Raw genomic sequence first — 8,568 nt, 5'->3', positions numbered from 1 at the left:
GAGAGAGAGAGAGAGTAAACATGTGAAACAGTTCAGACACTTAAGGAGAATAATGAGGAACCAATTTTGAAGGTACTGGAACTGGAGCAGAATCAAGGTTCCAGGTGAAGGAATCTAATTGATAGTTTCATCAGGCAGTAACTTCTGTAAATAGTTGGCAGCCAAACTTTCTTCCCCTTTTGCTGAGCATTCTAAAGATTAAAAATCCTGAGAAATAGATCAGTTGTCCTATCCCTTAATTAGAGAAGAGTAAGACATTCTGATAAAAGTCCGGCTATGACTTCACAGATAGTGAGGAAATTCCCCAAGAGGATATTGAGATGGTGGTTTTAAAAAGAAAGGGTGAAAGGTCATTCAAACTAATACCTACTATATAATATTCATAGAATCTAGACAGAACCCATAATTAAATGTAATCTCTTCAAACCCAATTTAGTTAAAATGCCTCATCATTGTAAAGCAAGGTGATGTACCTTTCTTTTAGACTTAGATACTATTTCTTTGCCAATTCAGGATGTTTATTTTATTCTAGCTGTCATTAAAATTTCTGAATTACCTGTTGCCTGAAGCATTACAACAATCTCCTACCTCGTCTCCCTACATCAACTTTTCCTTGAATTTATTCTTCCTTAACCAGTTACGATAATCTTAATATTTAAATCATATCATGTTAGTTTTTTGTAGCAATCTTTCAAAGGCAAGAATAAAATTTAAAAATGCTTACACAGTCTACATTGTTCTACCAGACTTGGCCCTTGTTCCCACTCCATCTTCATCTTAAACCTTTCTCCTTCTCCGCTCCAGTACACTAATACTTTTTCTGTGAAACAGCATTTACTTTCCCTTAGTAGAACTTCACTTGTATTGCCTATAATGATTCTTCTTCCAGAATTGTTTTGCCAACTCCTTCCCATACCTACAGCCTCCTAATCCTACCTCCACAGATTCTGTGTAAATGTCTTTCTCAAGGAATCCTTTCCCTAAATCCTAGTATCAAGTTCCTTCTTTGTATTCTGAGCTTTTATTTGAATTTATTATAATTTGATAATTTTACATTTAATAACTCTCCACAAGAATAAGGGCCCGGTTTTCCTTATTCACCATCATATTATCAGCAAAAAACCTAGTATGCAAGTGGGAAATTTAAAAAACAATAATAAAATGAATTCCACTGCTGGAGCTCCCTCTAGATATAGATCTATTTTTTTTTCCTCATTTTATTCAGAGTATGACACAGGGCCTGATGCACAATGCTTGCATAAGAGATACTTGCTAAACAAATAACACCACTTTACATTTAAAAGAACCTGATATGTGCCAGGGGACATTAGGCACAGGATATATATTTTTATAATTCCCACAATTATGTATGTCTTTTATTATCACCATCATTTTCCAGATTGAAAAAGTACTAACTGGCATGACTTCAATTTTTACTATGACCTATCAGATTCCAAAGCTGCAACATGCCATATTTGCTGACTCAAACAAGTGTTGTTATGATTTAGGTGCTGACTTTCCTTCAACTAATTATCACTCACTACAATAATATGTAGAGTTTTTAATATGCAAATTTTACGTTTCACAGGCTATAGAAAAATGTATATAATGGGTTCTGAGTTCAGATTCTGGAAGGCAAAAACCATGTGTCCTTAATGTGCTTTGTTTTTGTGTATTTCGCTTGTGCTCTTGCCATGGTAAATGAAAGTTTAATAAATAATATTGATGAAAAAGTTTTCATATTTATCTCAAAAGTGGCATGCTAGAGAAAAATCACCTTGTTAACAAAGGATATAACTTTTATAATAACCTAGATCTATTGTCTTGTAATAATCTGAATCTATTACTTTTTTTTTAACCTTTTAGATGCTATGTAAATAATGCTTACAAAATGTCATCAAAACTATTAGTAAGTAGCTAGTAGTCTTGACATGATGTTGAGGAGAGTACCTGACTAGGTTTTAAAGTCTTGTTCCAGGTTCCTTGCATTGCTGATTAAATTTTCATGTCCAAGCTGATTGACCACAAGGTTTTGATAAAATTTTAGATTCTTCTTCAACTAATAGAGGAGGTTAGCAATCAAAAGCCCCCTAGTTTTTCTTCAAAACCCAAAAAGTTTTGAAAATTGGAAACCAAAGGGCTTTTTAAAAATGAAGGATTACTGTAAAGCTCAGAAGGTAAGGACTGGTTTAAGTTTGCACAAAGAAGGGTTAGACATCCAAGTCTCATCTAGGATGAGATATAGAATCAGCCAGACCAAAGTGCTTTCACAGTAGTATGGAGATTTTGACTTTGGGATGTCTAAGACAGAGAGGCATGATCAAGCTTAATACTTAATGTGCTACCAATACCTGCAAATGTTATCCAGTGCTTACTTTGTAAGTTCTTTGTGTTCTAAGATTCTATTATTTTTCCAGTTTTAAAATACTAAAATTGCCACATGCTCATATTGACCATAGTAATCTAAATTGTTTTAAACTCAAAAGTGTTCGATCTGACATTTTCCTAAATGATGTATTCCTCTGTAGCTTACATCCTGTGGATAATATAATTGGGATTTCCAAATATAATATTTCAGATTATGATAGTATTGATCAGTTTTTAAATTGAATTTTCAATAATCCAGCTATTGACTAAGAGAAGCATATTAATTAATGAACTCTGATATACTGTTTTAGTAAAATAATTTCTTCACATTATTTGTTCTTTATCTATGTCCACAATATTTCACTCCTATATTCCCATATTCGTTGTTGCATTCAGAATTATTTTAACTCTATAAGCAACTGTGGAATGAATGCTTATTTTCCCTTACACTACTCAATGCAATATAAATAATACATAATATATTATGTAATGACTTTGGCAAAATTTCTTCCTGACTTCGGGTATTATAGGAACAGAAATCTTAAATCTTTAAAATTTGTATGCTTAATGTTTATTTTGGATTGAGTTACTTGAGAATGCAAATGGTATGCAATACGAATTGTAATTCAGTATTTGACAATATAGCAACTATTGCAGGAGCCAAAACTCCTCTTGTCAAAATCAAACAGGTAAAGTTATCAAGTACAGTTGTATATTCAAATAAATAAGAACAGAGAATCAAAACATTTTCCTAAAAAGTTACTATTTCTAAGGTATAAAATTACTTAGAGAATCAGCAATAAAAGATGTTTATAAACACTGTAGAATTATTTGAAAATGTTACTGTTTAGTTTATAACTGAGCTTATGCTTAGATCTAAGGTGACCTCACTTCCTACATCATAACAAATATAAAGAAATTAACCAAGAGTATATTCCCAATCTTTTCTTTTTACTTACTTTAAGTTAAGCCTGAGCTGTTATTTTAAAATTTTCTCTTTCATAATTATGAAACTTTTAATTCATAGATATGAAAATCATACTTAAAAGGAATAAGTTATTCAACTTTTCACCAGGATTTGGTGAAATGGGAATTCGTTTTATAATTAGTGAAACATGGTTATATGCACTCATGGTCATGAATTCACATAACAAAAATTTGTTAGATGTATTCTGTACTCTAGGCTCTGAGCTACACTAGTAAAGAACAGTTTTATGAGTTAGGACATGTTCAAATTTGGAGATGCTGGTTTACAGAATATCCAACTGGAATATGCTAGATTTTTGGATGTATTGGGATTGAGACAGCCATTTGAAAACAGGTGAAAATTAATGTCATATAACTTGTGAGATTGTTCAATCCATGAATATAGTTGAAAAGGAAGAAGGCCTGAACACTCACTGGGATATACGAGCATTTCCAAACAGATAAAGAAACATGGGTCACCGAAAGAGAATTAGTAGTGTGTGCTTTAATAGAAATCAAGTAGGAGAGGTAGGAGAGGATCAAAAACGTCAAGTGAAGTTGTAGGTTCAAGATAGATAAGAATATATTTAAAAGTCTTATGGGTATGCAATAGCAATCTTGTTTAAAACATTTAACTAGAATAATGGGGTCAGGGGGAACTTTCATTTTGAGAATAAATGGCAGACAAGGATATGACCACGTAAGTTTGAAGAGTTGTTATAAAAAGGAGATAAAGCCACCGAGGGCGGTGGTTCATGCCTGTAATCCCAGCACTTTGGGAAGCCGAGGCGGGCAGATCACGAGGTCAAGAGATGGAGACCACCCAAGTCAACATGGTGAAACCCCGTCTCTACTAAAAAATACAAAAAATTAGCTGGGCATGGTCGCACGTGCCTGTAGTTCCAGCTACTCGGGAGGCTGAGGCAGGAGAGTTACTTGAACCCAGAGGCTGCAGTAAGCCGAGATCGCGCCACTGCACTAGTGAGTCTCTGTCTCAAAAAAATTTTTTTAATGTGGGTTTTATTTAGTTATTTGATTGGTTGATTTGTTGACTTAGTTTTGGGCAGGAAGTATTTGAGCTTACTTGAGAAAATTGATAAAATGTAAAAAAGGTAGTGATGAAACATAAATATGTGGCAGAGCAGTGTTGGGTCCCAGGTGAGATTTCCTACTTCATTGCTGCTTCTGGAAATTAGTGTAGGAAATATAAATTAAGCTTGTTTCACTGCCATGTTTAAAGATCAGAGGAAGGTCTGCTATTTAGAGTTGGTTTCTTACAATTTTATGTTAACAAATACCTGTGAAATTTTTAGTACTAGTTTTGACTTTGTCGCTTTTTCTCCTTGGCTGAGTCACATAAATTTTTTGAGTCTCAGCAGTCTGATCTGTATAAACTTTATGTTGAATACACACATACACACACATACACACACACACATACACACGTAGAAATGCATGAAAGTTCACACAATTATAATCTTCTAAGCTCAAAACAAAAAATATAATTAAATAAATAATGCAACCACTTACTAATAATATGTAAAACATATCTAAAGAAAAAAATCCCTATTTTATTTATAAAATCTAGGATTGATATTTCAGTTTCTTAAGAATGTTTCTTCTGAAACTAACATAATGCTATATGGAGTTATTTAGCTTAAAATGGTTACAATAAATCAATTTTTAAAGAAAACTTTTCTTGATATGTTTTAGAAGGAAAACATTCCATGAGCGCAATCTCAACATTTGCATTTTTATCAAATTATAAAGTAATTGAACTTTCTTCTAATCAATTTCAAAATATGTACTTACATTTTCTTCCATGTAGAGCTTTATTACCAAAACTTTTCTAGCTGTTTGGCACTGAGATATGGCAAGGAGAAAATAATTTACAAATGCAATTCTCATTCTTTTTAATGGAAGGTGTAGCTGCTCATCTGGATATCAAAGGTCTCTGCAATATATATTCATGATCTAATATAGATATAGTTGTAAAAATGTATTTCAAACTCCATTAAACTGTGGTGAAATATCCCACTTTTATGTATTGAGACTAAATATTTATTGACAACATAATCACTTCATTTTTTTATGTCTCCATTTTTACAGAAAATATATTAAACATAAAATATTTAAATTTCAAGTACCTCATAATAATTATATAGAAAAGAAATATGTGACCCTGGACACTATTAGAAATAGGAGCAGTTAGACAAAATATAAAGACAAATAAATATTGTTTATATAATCTAGATGCATATATGCACACATAATTTATATATGTTTTTCATTTATTATAATTAGTACATTTAACTTTTATAAATAATAATAAATGGAGACATTTCAAAATGTTAATGGTAGTTTAAGTTTATTTACAATTAAATTAATGGTTTTAGACCTATAGGCTGAGGCATACAAGGTATGTTTCTTTCACTAATGGGATGTAAAGAATGTATATCTTTTCTAGTTTTGAGTCCTGTGTATATGTGTTGTTATACAGTGATGTAGCTGTAATTATTATCATTTGTACTAAATTATGCAATAAATGGCATAACCATTTATTGAGTACTTCTGTATTTATTGTCTTAACATTTTTATGAATCCAATATTACTTTTATCTCATTAACATTTAAGGAAGTTGATTATTTTGAGAATCCATGATCACATCACTAACATGTGGCAGAGCCATGTATGAAGTCCAGAGTCTATAGATATAAACATCAGACAATTCTATTACTCAATATCTATAAGATAAGAACAATGGAAAGCCTCACAAGTATGCTTTTGTAAAGTGAATGTTAGGGTGAATACCCTTCCTCCTTTCCTCTTATTTTCATTTCACTTAAAATAAAAATGTGCTTTCCTCCATACATCTTCACCAATTTCTTTTCTTTCTTTTTATTTTTTCTCATCTCTCACCACTCTTGCAGAGACATTCTTCACTCAAGTATTAGCAGCTTTTCTTTTGAGTGCACTTCTCTTTTCCATTCCTTGTACATTAACTCCAATTCAGATCTTGCTCCTGAATTTCAAACTCACGTAGCTAGATTTGTACTGAAAATCTCCCATTGACAATCAAGAGCACATTCAACTCCCCATGTTAAAAACACACTTTCAGATTTATTTGCAGAACTGACCATGAATGCACACCACATCTCAGCAAAAGGAAATTATTATTCCTCTGCACTCATCAGAGCCCGTTACCAGTTCTGACAACTTAATTTCTTGAATATTTTCTGAATCCATCTTCTCCTTTCTGTTACATTTTTGCTTGTACTTTTGCCCAGGCTCTATGTCTTTTACAACAAATTATAGCTATAGCTACCTTAAGTGTCATTCTGCTTCCAATCTTGACTCACCCCATCCAATCATTCATATTAGAATAATTTTTAAAACCTGCCATATAATCAAGTTTCTTCACCACTTACTGTCTTTGAAGAACTTCTGATCACTTTCTGGATTCTACTTGTATCATCAGATTTCTGTCAGAAAAGCAGAACCAACAGGATAATATATTTATTATAGGATTTGCTGTTAATGAAATGGTATGAACTGCATAAGGGGTGCATATGTAGCTGTTGCATCTGCATCTGGTTCTGGGTCTGGAGTTAGCAGAGCAGCCAGCCAGGAAAGAAAGTTGGATATAAAGCTGGGGAGATAAAAGACAAACTGCAACCCATGAGGATGAGTGTAGACCTTAATGGATGGATTAATCAGAACCTGTCTGGATGAGCTGACACCTGCATTGATCCCTCATTGACTCCAAGCCTCCAATAATTCTGCCAGCGACCTGAAGGAGAAGCTGGCAACAAAATGCACACTTGGAAAACTGAAGGTGGACTGTATTGAGAACTGAAGAACCAGTGAACCAAATAGCTGCTTCAAGCCAACAAAATAGGCCAGCAGATTCACAGCAGCCTGTGTGAGCTGGAAGCACCTGATCTTAACTACATTATTCTTTCAAGAATAAACATGCTTTTTGCTTCACTTTTGAGCCTTCCAAATCTCACATAACTTTCTTTTGGGATCAAATCCCTGCCAAAGCCATTCAGGAAAAGAAATTGTAGAAAATGTAGTTCCAGCTTAGCTAAGTTGATACAGTATAGAGCCATCATACAACCCAAGCTTCATAGCAGAATCTCATCTACTTTAAACACTGGTCATAATTAACTATTAGTGTTTTCCCAAACAATCCAAGCTTCCTTGCCTCTATCATTAAACTATGTTATTTTATTTACTTTAATAATTTCTCACTTTTCTACTTGCCTATTTACTTTTCAAGAATCAGACCCAATATCACTACTGTGAAAAGTCTCCTCAGAGAGAGTAGGTATTTCTCTTCTGTAGTGTCATTGTTCCATCAATATATGACTATGACAGAACTTCTGACAATGTTATTAATTATATGTCTTCTTCAGCAGAACAGGCAATATGGGAGAGCAAGGATTGTGTCTTTAGTCTTGTACTTTAAAATCTATTGTAATGCATGACACAGGTGTCATCCTTAGGTGAATGTTCAGATTTTCTTCAATAGCTATGGAGACAAACTCAGTATGTTCTTTTAACAATCTTCAATTAAAATGATAAACTATCAGTTTTTTAACTGTTCAAGTTAGATGATAACTTAGGGGCCACTGCAGTGTGCCACATTCTATAAGGCACATTTATATATATCTCTTACTTTAATTAAACATCTCTTTTTATTTAATCCTTATGACAAAAGAATAAATTAAATATATGTCACTCCTTATTAATAAAATTATTGTGGGGACTACAAGAGATGATAAAGTAGTATGCTGGTTATTTATTAAAATCAAGTAATATTGTATTATCTTCAGGAAAAAAAATCCAGAAAATAGGCTTTATATCAGTAGAGTTTGGCATCTGAATTTAAGATGTTTCTGCTGTGATCTGAAATGTGTCACAATTTTAAGGTAAAACGTTATCCAACACAGCTATGAATCCAAAATTTAAAATATGTAGGTATGTTCTGTGTCTGGTAGCCATCATTATATTAACCACTTGTATCATTTTAAAGGACTTAAAAAACTGCCTGCCTCTACTTTCCTGCAATATTGTTCCTTAGCCAGTAAAAACTGGGCCAGTTTTGCAAAATGGTTATCAAGTGGTCAAACACACAAAGCCAAATTCGGTGATATTTTGGTGTGGGCTGTGTACTGACGAATTTGCTGGACTCAAAAATTGAGGTTCATGAGGCCAGAGGTGTTATGACTG

Source organism: Sapajus apella, unplaced genomic scaffold, assembly GCF_009761245.1.
Source record: "Sapajus apella isolate SASKATOON/1434 unplaced genomic scaffold, GSC_monkey_1.0 scaffold7, whole genome shotgun sequence".
Taxonomy (NCBI): Eukaryota; Metazoa; Chordata; class Mammalia; order Primates; family Cebidae; genus Sapajus; species Sapajus apella.
The sequence above is the reverse complement of the archived record's forward strand: the minus strand, read 5'-3'. Positions refer to the sequence as shown.